This window comes from Canis lupus, chromosome 8 (genome assembly GCF_011100685.1).
Source record: "Canis lupus familiaris isolate Mischka breed German Shepherd chromosome 8, alternate assembly UU_Cfam_GSD_1.0, whole genome shotgun sequence".
NCBI lineage: Eukaryota > Metazoa > Chordata > Mammalia > Carnivora > Canidae > Canis > Canis lupus.
This window is the reverse complement of record NC_049229.1, coordinates 67967830-67987059: the sequence shown is the minus strand read 5'-3', so window position 1 is coordinate 67987059 and position 19230 is coordinate 67967830. Positions and strand designations below refer to the sequence as shown.

At 39.8% G+C, this 19230-nt stretch overlaps 1 long non-coding RNA gene across 1 annotated transcript; it reads left to right on the top strand.

Moving 5' to 3' along the window:
• The first annotated feature begins 2239 nt into the window (after positions 1-2239).
• Positions 2240-18987, top strand: LOC111097248. Its single transcript, XR_005362961.1, has 5 exons — positions 2240-2391; positions 11014-11087; positions 17804-17905; positions 18583-18732; positions 18840-18987. It is a non-coding gene; the product is annotated as an uncharacterized LOC111097248 (long non-coding RNA).
• Positions 18988-19230: the final 243 nt, after the last annotated feature.

Here is a 19230-nt window from a genome sequence, read left to right as displayed (position 1 = left end):
CCTTCTGAGAGGCCTTGTTCGTGAATGTTGGCTGGCTGCCCGAGTGCTGTATGGGATTCGTTTAAACCCGGGCTCTGGCAAATTTGATTTTTACTGAAAATTACCCATTTTTTAACATTTAAAATGTTATCGAGCCATGTGGCCATTGCCGTCTTGGGCAGAAAACATCTTGGATGAATTTGCATTTTTAATTCTTGGCATTTTTATTTTGCTTCAGTTCCCAAAGAGAATTTTTTTTTCCTTCTTAAAAAAAAAAAAAAAAAGAAATTAAAGAAAGAAGGCAGCCCGCAACAGGACCAGGGTGCCAAGAGAACATAATAATAGTAGTAATGTGTGTTCCCTCGCTGCTAATTGCACCAAATTTTACCATGCGCTCCAGAAGCAGAGCCTGCCTGCCACTCTCCAAACCCGATTGCTCCTGCAGCCACTTAGCAGTGGTGAGATAATCACTCCTTAATGGGCCGGCTCCTCCCGAGGGTGGCTGCCTGCCGTGAGGGCCCGGGCTTGTCTGGCAAGTGCTGGAGCGGCAGCACCTCGGGACCTGCATTATTTAGCAGCATACCCTGCCTTCTCCTTGCCTTTCCTCATGTGGGGTTCCCACGCTGGCCTGGGGCTCTTGCAGGGCTGGAGGAGTTGTGCCAAAGGGTGTCAGAACTGGACAGAACTTCAGAGGCCGGGGGAACCGTGTAAAACTGAGGCTGAGTGTAGGGAGCGGAATGAAAGGTCCTTTACTATTCAGGGGCTTCTTGAGCACCTGTCATGGGCGAAGTAGCAGAGGAGAAGGCGGACAGTGGGGTGAAGGATAGCCAGGTGCACAGAGTTCTTGAATGCACCATGAGAAGTGCCAGGAGAGGAGACGTGCAGGGTTATGGAAGCTCAAAGGCAAGGCCCTGCCCTGGCACAGTACACCTTTCCCAGTAAACCTCACACAACCCCAGAGACAGGTGTTTGATCTCCACGTTACAGATGAAGAAGGCCAGGCGTGGAGGTGGGTATTACACTCACTTTATAGATAAGAAGTTGATGTTTGGAGCGATGAGCATCCTGCCCCCTGCAACCCCATCACTAGTACTATGGCCATGAACACAGCCAGGAGCCTGGCCTGCAACGACTTGATGATCTGGTGAGGGGAACAGAGACAACAGTTCACAAGGAGGGTGGCTTCAGATGGGATTAGCTCACAGAGGAAAATACAGCAGGACCACATGGGAGACAGTGACCCACCCAATGGGGGGTGGAAGTTGCTGGGAGGACCTAGAAGCCACTTCTGTGTGTCTTAGGGACAAAAGGGCCCCAGAGGACAGCCAAGGTGGATGTGGACTAAACCTGGCTCCCTCCTTGGGCTCCACCTTTTTCTAACTGTGTGGCCATGGGCAAGTTACTCAACCTCTCTGGGTTCTGGTTTCCAAGTCCGCCTGACAGAGTGGTGAGAGTACCTAGCCCTTGAGACTGTTGTACAGACTAAAGGAATTATTTGGACACATAAAATATATCAACATGCACACATACCACCCTTGGCCGATGGCCTGATGGAAACGAAGCCCTCGGCGTGGGCCCGTGGGATCATATTTTTACCTCTCCCAGAGCCAGAGTACAAATCCCACACCCCGTCAAATCCTTCTCTCCCTCCAGCGACTCTGACTTGTGGGGCCATTCAGCCTGCTTTGCGAAGTGAGGAAGCCACATTTGAATCTGTTGAAAAAACAAAAAACAAAAAACAACAAAAGCCCCAAACCAAACAAACACTGCGCGACACGGGACGCTGTTTCCTTCAGCCGGCGTCTTCCACAATATGGTGCGGTGGGCCGGGAAAGCTTGGCCACAGATGGCGTGCTTGGTACCAGCCCTGTTTTCTAAATACCCGGTTCCTCAGAGTAAATGATAATGCTCAGACACATGGTGCCGCTTGGCTCCCGGGAGGCTCCAGCAACAACGCTTTTCTTGGCCTGCCGCCCCGGGTCCGGCTCTCTCCCTCCAGATGGCAGGCATCAGAATCCTTCAAGACATGGGATGTGGATGCTGACACTCAGGTTGGAGACAGGGTGGTCCCTTGGACCCTCGTGGGGCCGCTGGCTTACAACTTGAGCTCCCACCGGTGGCCTTGGGGCACTGCACGGGAGATGAGGTGCTGGCAGGAGCTCCTGTGCGGTAACCTCGAAAAGACATCATTGTGGGGCTGGCCCTTGAACCCAGCTCTTCCACAGCTGCGTCCTTGAAGTGTTTCTCTCTTCCAGGAAAAGTGTGCCTTCTTGGGGAGGTGTCCATGGAGCACCGCTCTCAAACAAGGGGAGAGTGGGGGAAGGGGCAGAGGTGTTCATCTCCCACGCAAAGGAAGAAGCCACCACTTTAGCACCTTCAGGCTCGTAGGCAGCCCAGCAGAGGAGCAAGAAGGTGAGCTCGGCATCCCTACAGTCTTGACTTTGAACTTTGCCTTCACTCTGTACCGGTGACTTCACATTGCTGAAGCTCTCCAAAGCCCACTTTCTTTATCGTTATTCTTACAAAATGAAATCAGGTATCAAGAGCATGGCTTGGGGGAGCAGGCAAGAAGGGGACTCAGGGTCTGCAGGGAACTTAAACAAACACATAGAACCAACTCAAACTCAGTTGGCTTTTTTGTTATCACTATGCACTGACAATTCCAAGCAATGTCAGTGAGAGAATACTCTTCCCCGAAATGTTCTGTTGTGGGTCTAAGTTTTTAAACAGTTGCTGCATTTAATGGTGAGTCTATCTCTTTCAGCTTCAAATTCACATATTTTTCTTACGTATCCTTCAATATCTATTGTATCCTGTATGGAAGTTATGCTGTCAGCCCCTAACTTGGGATGAGTCGACTCAGCTACATGCAGTCATTCGGACAGTGAGTTCCCAACAGCATGGAAACATTTGAACTCACTTTGGGCGCTCCATGGTACTCTATATTCTAGTGTTTAAACAGTAGATTTAACTATAACAACAACATCATAGTGATCAGGAAAACAGAGAAACAGAACTTGGGAAGTACTTGCCCAAGGGTAGCACTTGGCACTTGGCTGTTGCTTAATAAATCTGAGTTACCCTTCATCTGGAAACATGTACACTTCAGCTGTAAAAATGGACACAGTAACATCATATAGGATTTTTGGTTCAAATCCCAGTTTTCCTATCTCTTGGCACATCCCATAACTCTATGAGGTCTAGTTTCCTTTTCTGAAAAAATAAGATCCTCCTATCTACTTCAGTGGTATGCAATGAGTCTCTTCCACAAAGTACCTGGCTGGGGCTATGGCTTTCCTCCAGTTGGGGTCCACTCCAATCCCACCCAGCCTGTGACCCTGGGCTCCACTCCCCATTCCTAGTCTTTATCCTTTTGTAGTCTCCACCTAATCTTGGTTCCCTAAAATTGGCTTTTCTGGGGGACATAGAGTTTGACTCCCTGTAGTAGTTTGGGGTTTTGATTATAAGAAATAGAAACATATTTGGATAATCTAAGCAAACTTGGTGAAAGGATATGATGTAAAAGATGTGTATTGGGAGTGTGGAGGAACTTTTGAAATGGAACAGAAGCTGTGAGACCAGAAAGGGAAGGGATAGAAACCAAGAACACTCATGGAGACAAGGGGCAGGAAGCATGAAGTCCAGATATAGTCTCATGACTGGAGCAGCCTAGCCAGGAAGCTACCACCACTTTTTTTTTTTTCTGCCATAGCAGCAAGAAACTAACCTTCTCCCCTTCTCTCTTCACATCTCTCTGATGTGATGATTAAAAGTTCAAATCCTGGAAAGCAGGCCCTGATTGGCTGACCTTAGGTCATATTGCCCACTCTCTTATTTCCTAGGGGCAGGGAGAGTCAGTATCTGGTCCTTTAGGCTTCTGGGAGGCTTGTTTTGGAATTTCTATCAGAGCTAATTTCCTCCAAAAATCTGAGGAAATCTGCTCTCAGGGAGGGGGACTGGATATGGGACAACTGAGTATATTTAGAATCCACAGCACTCACCATAGGCTGTTATTTTCACTTCCTGGTAGAAGTCCTAGCCAGGTCCCCACTTGGTTCACCCAAGAGATGTTCTCATAATACCTGATGGATTTAAAAACTTGACTTCTGGACTTAGGTCTGAGATGAATAATGTTCTGTCTGAATAATTGGACAGACTGGCATTTTGTTGCCTCTGGCAAGGGATGGAGGAGGAGAAAGAAAACCTGTATTTAATATGCTCCTAGTACATGCAAGGGATTGTACTGTACACTTCACATCCATCCATCTGTTAAAATTATAGCTAAAGTCCTTGGACGTATATGCCATTATTCCCATTTTACAGATGGAAAACTGAGGTTCAGGGTGCTCAAATGGAATTACTCATTGTTTCACTTAGAGTTCTTGGGTGAGCCACCAGAAATTTACCAGAGTTGAATTAAGCCAAAGGCTTGATTGTAAGAGGATGGAGTAGGGGCTGTTGCAGTTGAAGCAAATGATACAGATTTGGAGAAGACAGGAATCAGGAATTCCCTGGAGATACTGTAGCAGAAACCAATGGTTTGGTTTGGAACTAATTAGTTCCAATGGTCTGGAACTAATTTCCCCAAACCTATGTCATTGTGGTGAAGATTTAAATTTTTGGGAGGGAGAGTCTAATTGGTTTAGGTTGGGTGACTTTCCTGGGTGTACAACCTGGGCAGTCTCATATAGCCCTGCCAGTAGAAGAGCTCTACAGTTGGTCTAATGCTCTGCAGCTGCCATATTGAAATTCTTCAGATTTTTTTTTAACAAGATGCCTCACAAATTATGTAGCCAGTTCTGCATTAGTTAGGTAAATACAACACTCTTTGATTGACAGTCCTATCAAGATTGCATGTGATGGTGATTAGGTAATTTTCTAAAGCATTATTGGAAGAATGTCATATGAAGGGAGGATAAATGCCAGGCAGGCAGGTGTGCAGGCAAAAACAATAGATGTTCACTACTGTCTGTACCTTGTCAGCCCAAAATCTCCACATACACTTTTCCCCTCAAATACAATTTTACCTTGCATCATTTCCACCCAAAGTTCAGTAACTGGAAGCACTCAAAAGACTTTGACTTAACCACAAAGGAGGCTGGAAAATAAAATTCTCAGGATTCAGAAATGAGATAGCCAATCACTGCCATGGCCTATTTGCCCATAATCGTAAACTACCCAAAATTATGTACTAGGTATTTTATATTATATATTTTAGAATGAATATCAATGGATGAGAAAGGAATGCATTATACAATGAAAAATATGGAAGAGATAGCAGGTGTGAAAGAAATAGAAATTATGAGAGACATGGGATCCCTGGGTGGCGCAGCGGTTTGGCGCCTGCCTTTGGCCCGGGGCCCGATCCTGGAGACCCGGGATCGAATCCCACGTCGGGCTTCCAGTGCATGGAGCCTGCTTCTCCCTCTGCCTGTGTCTCTGCCTCTCTCTCTCTCTCTCTCTCTCTGTGACTATCATAAATAAATAAAAATTAAAAAAAAAAAAGAAATTATGAGAGACATGGAGAGACATGGAATAGAGAATGAGAAGCTTCAACACAAATCTAATCTAATTGGATGCAAATTATTGAAACAAAATATGAAAGAATTTAAGGGTCATAGAAGATAGAAAGTGAAGCTCCAACATATGTCAAGAGGGAGAGACTGGAGTAAAGGACAGCAAGGTGGTATTTAAAACAATAACTGCTGAAAAATTTTTGCCAAGTACAGGAAGACCCATTAAGCTTCACATGTAGACACTTTATAGTGAAACTGCAGAATATCAAGAAGAGAGAAAAATCCTAAGGGCCACCAGGGAATAAAACATAGATCACCTTCAACAGAACAACAATCAGATTGTTATCCAAATTCTCATGAGCAGTATCATATGCCAGAAAGAAATGGAATATCTTTGAAGTTGAGAGATAATAATTATGACCCTATAATTCTATACCAACCCAAACTATAATTTAAGAGCAAGGATGACAAAGATATTTTTAGAAAAATCAGAACATAGAATAGAAATGAATAATGTGGATGCTCTCTAACATAATTATTAAATAAATTACTTAAACAGGAAAAAATATTCCAGAAGGAAGGAGTGAGATGCAAGATAAACAATACTAAAATTTAATGGTAAACACTAGAATGATAGAGTGCATGACTTTTGAGCCGGTAGTGAAAAATAAAAGTAATATAGAAAACTTAATCCATCAAAAGAAATGAAAGGAGAAAAAAAAGGCAAAAAGGAAGCAGGAAGGTAGAAATAAGTCCACATCCATTACTAACCACAATAAATGTACATAGGTTAAACTCACAATTATAAGATAGAGACTTCAGGTTGGATTAAAAATATACAAGTAAGGGGATCCTTGGGTGGCTCAGTGGTTTAGCTCCCTGTGTGGAGCCTGCTTCTCCCTCTGCCTGTGTCTCTGCCTCTGTCTCTCTCTCTTTGTGTCCCTCATGAATAAATAAATAAGATCTTTTAAAAAATCTACAATTATATGATTATTACAATAGACGTATTTAAAGAATCCAGATGCTTGAAAATTAAGAGGTATAGAGAAGATATACTGGGCATTTACTGACCAAAAGGAAGGTAGTATAGTGTTCTTATTAACAGACAAAATAGAATTTAGTATGAGTAGCATTAGAAATATTATTTAAATTAGAGGGTTCTTTCTTTCTTTCTTTTTTCTTTCTTTCTTTTTCTTTCTTTCTTCTTTCTTTCTTTCTTTCTTTCTTTTTCTTTCTTTCTTTTCTTTCTTCTTTCTTCTTTCTTCTTTCTTTCTTTTTTTTTTTTAAAGATTTTATTTATTTATTCATGAGAGACACAGAAAGAGAGGCAGAGACACAGGCAGAGAGAGAAGCAGGCTCCATGCAGGGAGCCTGATGAGGGACTCGATCCCGGGTCTCCAGGATCATGACTGGGGCTGAAGGCAGCGCTACTTCACCTGGGCTGCCCTAGAGAGTTATTTCATATTGATAAAAGAACAACCCACCAAGATGACACAACAATCATTAATTTGTATGTGCCTAACTATATAGCCTCAAAATACCAAGAATAACAACTGTCAAAACAGGAGAGAGTAATTGATAAGATTTGTGATAATGATAAAAGGTTTAATCATCTCCCAGAAATGGATTGATCAGACGAACAAGCAATAAGTACAGATATGTGAAGATAATCTTGATCTGGCTCAAAATATATAAACTTGCTCTTCAGAGAACATACATTGTTTTCAAGCACACATTGAATTTTTATCAGAAAATGATAATATTTTAGACCATTAAGGAAGTCACAACACATTGCAAATAATAGCCATTATTCAAACCATATTCTCTGATCAAAATGAGATAAAATGAATTAGCAATAAAAATAAATTATTTCCCACACATTTGGAAACCGTCAGTAAAAAAAATTCAAACATCTAAAGACTCTGTGAGGAGTCAAAGAGAAAAATCAGAAGGGAAATGATAAAATATGTAGACGTGAATTATAATGAAATCGCTATATACAAAAACCTAGAAGATGCAGATAAAGTCATATTTAGAGGAAAACTAATAGTCTCTAATTTATTACAAAACAAGAGTCCAAAAACACATGAGTTGAGTGTGCAGAACAAGAAACTACAAAAAGAATACCCCCTCCAGTAGTCTCCCGTAAAAAAGACCAGATATAGAAATAGTCAATACAGTTGGATTCATCATTTGATTAAGCTTAAATCCACTGTGCTCTCCAAATTCATCAGAGTTTTGCACTGATTGAAACAGTAGAATTCAATATGGCTGTGATAAGGATTATCATATCGGTGTTTGCCAAATATTTAATGACTGAAATTCTCCAAGGGATATGGTATTTATTTTTATCTTTTTATTTTGAGATAATTTCTAACTTACAGAAAAGTTGCAACATAGAACAAAGAGCCATTTGAGAATAGGTTGCTGATGTTATGTCGCATTACTGTAGAATATTTCAGGGCATAAAGAGAAAAGGATATGATTGTACATAACCACAATACAACTATCAGAATCAGAAAATTATTACTGTTATGTTACTACTATCAATTCATAGACCCCATTCAGTTTTGTTAATGTCCCATATGCCAAAAGGATAACTGGATCATGTCTTGTCTTTAGTTGTCATGTCTCTGTAATGTCCTTAAGGTAGGACTAGTTCCTCAGTGTTTCCTTGACTTTCATGACTTTGACATTTTAGAAGATTATAATTCCATTATTTTGTAAAATGCCTACTAATTTGCTTCTATCTGATGTTTCCTGATGATTAGTTTCAGGGTATGCATCTTTGTCAGGAATGTCACAGAAGCGATGGCTCTGTTCCTCTGGTTTCATACTGCATTAGTTTGTGTAGGCTGTCATAACAAGATACCACAGAATGAGTGGCTTAAACAAGGGATATTTATATTTCACAGTTTTGGAGTCTGGAAGTGCCAGATCAAGGCTCTGGCTAGTTTGGTTTCTGGTGAGAGGTCTCTTCCTGACTTGCAGATGATTGCCTCTTCACTGTGTCTTCACATGGTGGAGATTGAGAGAGAGAGAGAGAGAGAGCACTCTGGTGTCCCTTCCTTTTCTTATAAGGACACAAACTCTATCAGATTAGGACTTCACCCATGACCTCATTTAACTTTTATCCCTTTATTATAAGCACTATCTCCAAATACAATCACATTGGGGGTTAGGCTTTAACATATGGTTTTAGGGTGAGGGGGACACAATCTATTATATGTAGATTCAACATTTGTTCCCTAGTTGAAGTAATTTTACTTGACTTCCTTCCTAAATCCTCTCTACTCAGCAATCCATAACACGTATCAAATGGTATTTGCCCCATTACTAGTTTTGTATCATTGGTGATATCTGTCAATTTCTCCACTATAAAGTTCCTCTTCTTCTTTTGTAATTAATAAGTATTTTGGGGGGAAGGACTCGGAAACTATGTAAATGCCCCACTCTTCATCAAATATTTATTATATGTTTTATTATCTACTGATATTTCTTGGCTGAATTAATTATTACTGTGATGGTTGCCAAATAGTGATTTTCTAATTCTATCATTCCTTGTACATTTATTAGTTGGCATGCTACTTTAAGAAAAAGCTTTCTTTTCTCCTCACTTAGTTTTTTATTTACAGCAGAATAAACTCATGGATTCTATTTTATTCAGTGGATATAATCTATTAGCATCATTATTTTATTGGTTCTCAAATGGTCTCTTATTTGGTCTTTCCACAAAGTAAAAAATGGTACTGGACTTGTTCTTTCACCATAAACAACTACAACACTAGAAAAAGCATATAGAACAACAGTTGCAGATATTTGACAACAGGCAGAGCTGGGTTGTGATCATTGGAAGAAATGAGGCAAACAATACGAACCCCATAATAACCTAAGTTTTCATCCTGGAAGAATTTTATGACCCTGATGCAGGAGAGGGAAACTCAAGCCGAGCACAGCAGATTTGGTGAGGTAAAGCAACAAAAGTCAGTTTATGAAGGACTGAGATGGTTAGAATTGGGGGAGCAGAATACAAGAGAAAAGGTAGCTACTCAGAGAATGATCTCCAGAAATCTTCAGGAGTTTCATAAGTCTTTGATTGAATGCTGATCTACATATACACAGGGCGAGATGCTGTGAGGCTGGGCAGCGAAAACCATGGGAGAAAAAACTACTACTGTGGAGTGCTAAGCCAAAAAAACTACCAGAACACACACAGAACTGTGAGTCATTCAACTTACAATCAACCAGAATGGAGGGACTTTGTCCAATACTGGAGGAATTAACTAGGCATTCCAGAAAGGCCATGCCTTAAGAATAGGGCTACATGAGCCATAGCATTAAATCAACTCTAGACTAATTCTAACAAGTTTTTCTAACAAGTTTGTAGAGGGTAATGCTCATTTGAAAGTGAATTATCTGCCTGCCAGAACAGAATTCAACACTCTTTGATGAAAGAAAACAAAATCCACCCTCTCTACAATGTAACAGTCACAATGTTCAGCATCTAGTTTAAAATTATTAGGTGAAAAAACAGGAAAAATGTGGTCCATAACACAGAGAAAGAAAATTAATAAGGCCAGACTAAAAATTATGTAGATAATGGAATTATGAGGCAAGGACTATATAGCTTTTACAAATATGCTCAAGAATTTAAAGGAAACATCAACATAATGAGAAGAGAAATAGAAACTATAAAAAAGAAGCAAATAGATCTTTTAGACCTCAAAAGTACAATCTACACATTAAAAATCATATTAAAAGTGTATTAGAAACTTCAGGAGAGATGATTGAAGATACAATCATATGAGGAATCCAAAAAGAATAACAAAAATTAAAACACTAGAAAAAAATGAACAGTGTCAGTGACCCATGATACAATAGTACACATCCTAATACCTGTGTAATTGTAGTCTCAGAAAGAGAAGAGAGAGACAATGAGACCAAAAAAATATTTGTGGAAATAAGAATCAAAATTTCCCCAAATTTGGTGAAAAATATGAATCCACATATCAATAATTTCAGTGATTACCAAGTAAGGTAAATAAATAAATAAATACATCAAGTCACATTATAATCAAATTTCTCAAAACCAGTGACAACGATAAAAATCCTAAAAGCCTCCAGAGATAAAAGACATATTACACACAGCCAACAGAGTTAAAAAATGGCCTCTAGCTTCTTTTAGGAATGGTATAATCTAGGTGATACAATAATGATCTTTGTTTTATTTTTTTAAAGTAGGCTCCATGCCAAGTATGGGGCTTGAACTCACAACTGAGATCAAGAGTCACATGCTCTACTGACTCAGCCAGCCAGGTGCCCCTATATTGACATCTTTAAAGTGTTAAAAGAAAAATCCCCAAACCCTGGCCACCTAGAATTTTATATCCAGCAAAAACATCCTTCAAAAGTGAAGGTGAAGTAAGAATATTTTTAAATAGACAAGAGCTGAGATATATATATATTGTCATCAGGAGACCTGTAGTAACTGTAATAAATATTACATCAAATTTTTCAGGTTGAAGGAAAATGATTCTACATGGAAGCACAAATCTACAGAAAAGAATGAAGAGTGTCAGAAATGTCAAAGATGTGAGTGTATATTTATTTGTTCTCATTTACATTTTTAAGAAAAGGTGATTGTTTAATGATTTATTTATTTATTTGAGAGAGAGAGAGAAAGAGAGAGACAGAGAGAAAAGGGAGAGAATCTCAAACAGATTTCGGCTGAGCATGGAGGCCGGTGAAGGGCTTAATCTCATGACCCTTGAGATCATTACCTGAGCCAAAACTGAGTTGGTCACTTAACCGACAGACCACCCAGGTGCCCCTAAAAGATTTTATTTAAACAATAAAAATAACAATATGCTGTGAGACTTGTATATAGAAGTGAAATGTGTGGCAACAATAGCAAGAGAGCTGGAGGAGCTATATTAATATCAGACAAACTAGATGTCAAGAAAAGATATATTACCAAAGATAAGGAGGGATATTTGTAAATTACAAATGGCCAATTTATCAAGAAGCTATAACAGTTTTAAGTGTGTATGTGCACCTAATAATAGGACTTCCAAGTATATAAAGGAAAAATGCAGAGAATCAAAATGAGAAATAGACACATCTTTAAATTTAGTTGAAGATTTTCAACACTCTTCTCTCTCAGTAATTGATAGAATGAAAAATAAATCAGTAAGAAGAAAAAAACCTTGAACAACTCCATCAACCTACTTGACCTAATTGACACTTATAGACTATTCTACACAACTGGAGAAAAGAAAATACATTCTTTTTAAGTGGATCGTTCATCATGATGGCCCATATGCTGGGCTGTAAAATAAGTCTGAATAAGGTCTAAAAAGATTGCAATCAACAGAGTATATTCTCTGACCACAATGACACTAAATGAGAACACAATTATAAAAATAAATCTGGAAAATCTCCAAATATTTGGAAATTAAACAACACACTTTTAAATAACACATAGGTCAAAAAAGAATCATAAAAGAAATTAGATAATATTTTGTATGGAAATAAAATGAAAACAAACATTATGATGTTCATGTTTTTTTTAGATGAAAATGTTTATCTTTTGGGGCACTTGGGTGGCTCAGTTGGTTAAGCATCTGCCTTCAGCTCAGGTCATGATCTTAGGGTTCTGGGATTGAGTTCTCTGTCTGGTTCCCTGCTCGGGAGAGAGTCTACTATTCCCTCTCCCTCTGCCTACTCCCCCTGCTCATGCTCTGTCTCTCTCAAACAAATAAAATCTTTTAAAAAAAGGAAAATGTTTATCTTTTCTTTTCTTTCTTTTTTTTTTTTGAGGGGGAGGGTGGGAGGCACAGAGGGAGAATGAGAGAATCTTAAGCAGGCTCCATGCCCAGCACAGAACCTGACACAGGGCTTGATCTCACAACCATGAGATCACAGCCTGAGCTGAAATCAAGAGTTGGATGCTTAACTGAGCCATCCAGGTGTCCTGAAAATGTTTTAGTTTTTTAAATTTATTTATGATAGTCACACAGAGAGAGAGAGAGGCAGATACATAGGCAGAGGGAGAAGCAGGCTCCATGCACCGGGAGCCCGATGTGGGATTCAATCCTGGGTCTCCAGGATCACACCCCAGGCCAAAGGCAGGCGCTAAACCGCTGCACCACTCAGGGATCCCTGAAAATGTTTATCTTAAAACAGGAAAGCTTTAAAATAGATGATCTATTTTAAATAGATGAGTTCCATCTCAAAAAATTAGGACAAAAAGGGCAATTAAAATGAAAAATAAGTAGAAAGAGGGAAATAAAAGATAAAAGCAACAATCAATGACATAACAAATGGAAAAACAATGAAGAAATTGATGAAACCCAAAGTTTATTTTTCGCAAAATTTAATAGTTTGATAAATATCTGGATTGATCACATAAGGGTGTCTTTGAAAGCTTACTAATATCAAGAATAAAATGGGGGTAGCATTATAGATTCTGCAGACATTAAAAGTATGATAAAGAACTATCATGAAAATTGTTATGGCAATAATTTCAATAACTTAGACCAAGCAGACAAATTCTTTGAAAGACACAACTTATCAAAATAGACACAAGAGAAAGTAGAAAATATTAATAACCTTATATTTATTAAAATTGAATTAGTAGTTAAGACCTTCCCACAACAGAACTTCATGTCCAGATGGTTTGGTAAATTCTATCAAACATCTGATGAAGAAATAATAATACCAATATTATGTTAATTTTTTCAAAAAAATGGAGGAAAAGCTAGCATTCCTTAACTGATGTTGTGATGCCATGATACAAAGATAGTATGAGGAAAGTACAGACTAGTTTACCTCACAAATATTGAGGGGGAAAATCCTTAACAATATACTATCAAATCAAATCTAGAAATATTCACTGTATACTGTTAACATGGAAGTTTGGTTTGGCGTTGAAAAAAATAATCAGTGTAAATCACAATCTTACAGTAAAAAGGAGGAAAATCATATGATTATCTCAATAGATACGTAAAAATGATCTGACAATATTTGCCAAGCATAGATTATAAAACTATCAGAAAGAACAGAAACAAGTTTTCTCAACATGATAAAAAGCATTTTTGAAAAACATTCAGCTGACACCATATTTAACATAAAAGACTAAATGCTTTTCCTGTAAGGTCAGGAAAAAGCAAAAATACCCATCCTCATCATTTCTTTTCACTACCTAGAGTTCCTAGCCAATGCAATAAAGTAAGAAAAAGAAATAAAAGGGATAAAGATGGGAGACAAAAAAATACAACCATCTTTATTTCCAGGTGATATAATTATGGGCTTAGGAAATCCTAAGGGTCTGCAAAAAATGCTACAAAGTAAATAATTTTGCAAGGTTGCTCGATACAAGGTCAATATGCAAAAGTCTACTGTTTTTCTTTCTTTCTTTTTTTTTTAAAAAGATTTATTTATTCATGAGAGACAGAAAGAGAGAGAGAGAGGCGGAGACACAGGCAGAGGGAGAAGCAGGCTCCATGCTGGGAGCCTGATGTGGGACTCGATCCTGGGACTCTAGGATCATGCCCTGGGCTGAAGGCAGGCATTAAACCACTGAGTCACCCAGGGATCCCCTGTTTTTCTGTATACTAGCAAGAATAATTGGCAACATGAAACAGGAATAATTTAACAAAAGTGATACTGACTGAAAAATGACAAAACACTTCTGAAGGAGACTTAAATATATGGAGACATATACTAGATAATGGAGAGAACACTGGAAAACTAGGTGTTGTTAAAATACCTGAAAGGTTTCGTCTCAACACTTCTGTCACTAAAAGTGTGGTGGTTCCCCCCAGCAATTTTTTCAATTCTCTGATAGCAGTTGGGTGTTCAACAACTCAATTCAGTTCTGAAACCCGCTTCTGGAGTTAATGCAGACCCTGTAAGTTAAAGGTGTAGTCCTGTGCTCCTACCTCAGATGCCAGCCACGATAGGGGTCCCCAGGCTACTCACATTTCTGCTTGACTGACTACAAATTTGGGAATTCCCTTGACTTCTCCTCATATGTGATGATTTGCTAGAATGGCCCACAGAACTTAGGAAAACACTTTACTAAAGTTTATTGGTTTGTTATAATGGATACATACAGTTCAGAAACAGTTAAATGGAAAAGATGCATAGGGTGAGGTGTGGGGAGGTATGCAGAGCTTCCATGCCCTCTCCAGGTGTACTACCTTCCTCACACATTAATGTTTTCATCAACCAGAAAGCTCTCCAAATCTCCTTGTTCAAGAGTTTTTATGGAGCTCAATCTCCAGCCTCTCCCCATCCCCCGAGGTCAGTGGGTGGGGCTGGATGTTCCAGCCCTGTAATCACTTGGTCTTTTTGATAACCAGTTCCATCCTGAGGCTAGCTAGGGGGCCCCACCCTGAGTTACTTCATTAGAATAAATTCAGATGTGATCAAAAGGGATTTGTTATAAATACTAAAAGGCATTTCCATCACTCAGGAAATTCCAAGAGTTTAGAAGCTCTGTGCCAGAAATCAGGAATAGAGACCAAATATACTTCTTGTTATATCACAATATCATTTTCACCTAAGTGAACATATAGATTTAATGTAATTCTAGTCAATATATCATTAGGTTTTTGAAAGAAATTGGCAACCCAATTATAAAATTTATATGGAAATAGGGGGATCCCCGGGTGGCTCAGCAGTTTGGCGCCTGCCTTCGGCCTAGGGCGTGATCCTGGAGTCCCGGGGATCGAGTCCCACGTCAGGCTCCCTGCGTGGAGCCTGCTTCTCCCTCTGCCTGTCTCTCTCTCTCTCTCTCTCTCTCTCTCTCTCTGTCTCTCATGAATAAATAAATAAAATCTTAAAAAAAAAAAAAAGAATTGACTGCGTCTAACCAAGCTGTAGGGTAAAAACTACTTAAAAAAATTTACATGGAAATACAAAAGACCTAGTATAGCCAAAATAACTTTTTAAAGGCAGAGCAAAAAAAAAAAAAAAAAAAAAAAAAAAAAAGGCAGAGCAAATTTGGACAGCCTAAACTACTTAGTTTTAACATTCATATTACAAAACTACAATATTCAAGTCAGTATAAGGTGAAAAATATAGATTAATGGAGCACTCTCATGCATATGGTTAATTGATTTTAAATCAGGGCCAAAGGTAAATTCATGATAGATAATCTTTTCACCAAATGATCCTAGAACAACCAAATATCCAAATGGAAAAAGTAAAGTCTGACTCCATCTCACAACACTTGCAATGTGAACCCCAAATAGATTATGTGCTTTAGCACAAAGTCTGAAATTATAAAACTTGTGAATTAAAAAAAGACAATGTATTTCTGACCTTGGAGTTGGCAGTGGGTGCCTGGAACACAAACAACACAAACAGTAACAGAAAAGTTGATAAAATGAACTCCGAGAAAATGAAAACATTCTGATTTTCAAAAGACACCATTAAGAAAATGGAAAGTATACTACTAATGGCAGAAAATGTTTGCAACACGTGCATTTGGCAAATAACTTTGTACCTAGATTCTCACAACTCAGTAAGAAAAACAGCCCAATACAAATGTGCAAAAATTTCAACAGGCACTATACAAAAAAGCTATATGTATGGCCAATAAGATCCTGAAAAGATGCTTAACACCATTATGCAATAAGAAATTAAAATTAAAACCACAATGAAGTTCTGCTGTATACCTACTAGAATGGATAAAATGAAAAAGATCAAATATAACAAATATTGGAGAGAATGTGGAACAGCCAAGATTCTCATGCTTTGCTGGTGGGAATGTGAAATGGTACAATCATTTTGGAAAACTGCAAAAATGTATTATGAAGTGAAATATAATCTTATTATACAATCTAGGAATTCCATTCCTATGTTTTACCTCAGAGAAAGAAATACATGTATCCACACAAAGGCTTGCATATAAATATTCAAGCAAGCTTCATTCGTAATATCTGGAAACTGGACACAACATAAGTGTTCATCAGGAGGTGAGTGGATAAACCAGTTGTATTTTTCATAAACGGGAAATTACTCAGCACTAAAAATGAACAACTTCCTGACATGCACAGCAACATGAATGAATCCCCAACACTTTATGTTATTCTCATGTTAGAAGGCAGACCCTAAAGAACACATACTGTTTGATTCCACTTAATATGAAGTTCTGCAAAAGGCAAAATTAATACATAGTAACACAAATCAGATAAGTGTTGCCTTGGGGAGGGATGAATTAAGAGAGAGCTTGACAGAATTTGTGGGTTGTGAGAATGTTCTGTATCTTGATTAAAATAGGGGTCACATGGTTATACACGTGCATATATTTGTCAGAACTCATGGCACTGTAATTAAAATAGGTGCATTTTGTTGGATAGAAGTTAAATCAGAATAAAGATAATTTTCAAACTCCACGAAGTTGGTCAATACGTGCCTCTTCAAGTGGGTCCCTGTTCTTGCATGTTCTCCTCATTCCTTGAGCCCTTTGAATTGCAGGCTTGGTCTGAACTTTGCTTTTTTAAAAGATTTTATTTATTTATTCATTCATTCGCGAGAGACAGAGACACAGGCAGGAGGGAGAGGCAGGCTCCATGCAGGGAGCCTAACCTGGGACTCGATCCTGGGACTCCAGGATCACGCCCTGGGCTGAAGGCAGGTGCTAAACTGCTGAGCCACCCAGGGATCCCCTGGTCTGGATTTTCAACTCATCTCAAATCCCTTTCCCGGTAGGACCTCCTCAATTACCCCTGTGTATCATTGACCTTCTTCAAGTTCCCTCTTTTACGACATCGTTTATTTCCTATTATCATTTCCACCTGTCTCACTGCTTTACCTTTCTTTACGGAAGTCCTGTCCCAGCAGGGATGCAAACCTCAGCCTGTCTGGTTCACCTGGCTATTCCTAAAACCCAGAACCATGATTGGCGTGTAGCAGGTGATCAATCTATCTACTGAATAAGTGAGTGGGTGGGTACCCAGGGTCTCATGGCTTGTGATGGCAAAGCCGGGCTTCTTACCCTGGGAGGTCTGACCCTAACATCCATGCTTTTCTAACTGTATATTGACTCTGTCTACTGAAAGGATGGACAAAACACAAACAGACAAACAAGGCCACAAGAACAGGGCTCTCTTTCAAGGAAATATACATTTATAACTTAATAGCCAATGACTTGGCTGACTCTAGCTGGAAGGGTTAAATAACAATGGGCAGAGGGGAAGCCAGTTAAACTTGTTTTCTTCTTCTTTTTTTTTTTAAGTTTTCTTTTTTTTTTTTTTCTTTCTTTCTTTTATCTTATTTTATTTTATTTTTTGCAAGAGGCCTAGTTTGCAGTTTGCAGAGCTATCTGCTGGGCTGGCGGGAGAGCTGGAGAGCCGTGAAAAGAAACCAGAGAAGCTTGCTCACAAAAGACTGAAATCCTGGTATCTCTTTTGTTTTCACCCAAGTCTGTGGCCACTGACATTCCTCTTTTACACCACGGGTGGATAATAAGCCCCCTTCTCAGGAATCGAAATGCTCTTATACATTTTAATGTGACCTTAGCGAGCGCTTTTCAGAAATCACAGGCCCATCTGACTACACTTGAGGTTGAATTGAGCTAATGGTATTCACCTCATCTTTAGATGCAAAATTGGAAGGATAAAAAGACCTTGCTGTGAAGAGGGGGGGGGTGTGAAGGGAGGAGGGGTGGGTGGGCTGGGGGGGGGCAGGAGCGGGAGGCAGATTAGAGATACCGCTTAAAAATCTCATGATTGCACGTTGATAACGAAATGTCTCCTCTTTCTGAAATCCCCCATGGGCTTGAGAGATGTCCTTACGCTTTTATTTTTAATGACGGAATCTTTTTATTCTTGGGCTGGGGAAATTTGAATGTTGCTGCATATGTGGCCAGGAGATACATTGACCTTTAGCAAATCTTATTTTTAAAAAAATCAGATGGAACAGTTATTGCCATATTCCAGCCCTGTAAGATGAGAGAGAGAGAGAGAGAAGAGAGAGAGAGCACACTTTCTTCCTTTGTAATCAGACGTGGATTAAATTTATTAAAGATTCTGTGTCTCCTTTTAAATGACTTGCAACTGTCTTTCTGAATTATAAGAAGCTCCTTGGAGACATGGCACCTTTCTGATATCATCTTCGGATCACAGAGAAGTCTTCTGAAATGGGAGGAAACTTGGTTCTTTTCTATTTCCCTTTGGCTAAAACGTGGCTCTCATTCACGTGCCCGATGCGCCAGGGCCCCAAGGAGGTAGGAACAGGGGTGAGGAGGAATGAGAGGGTGGGGGAGCTGGGTGTGGTCAGGAGGGAGGCTGGGAAGGAGCCCCTGCACTCAAATAAAACGCACGTCCCCCCAAGACAGGCTCATTTCCAGTATTGACGTGCCTGCCGTCTGTCAAAGACCTGGTGGATGCTTCCCGCCACCCGGATTCATCTGCCTCCAGGACAGAGGGGCCCGTTGGGCAATCCATCATGGAGCACACCTGGTCTGCCCACAGGAGACAGCAGGTAGGGAGGGGCTGACTGAGCTGCGGTGGGGGGAGCGGATGGCTGGGAGAGCCGGGGCCCCAGGTTGACTGGTGAGGATCCGACTCTCAGACAGGACCTCAGGCCTCTGGGCGTATCTGTCCAAGGGGTGTACATAATTTATCAGCGTGGAAAGGGTGACAGATTGGGATGGTCTGGCCTTTTGACTTTGCAGCTTCTGTCTGTATTTATAGAATTGGATCCTTGGGCCTTCGGGCCACAG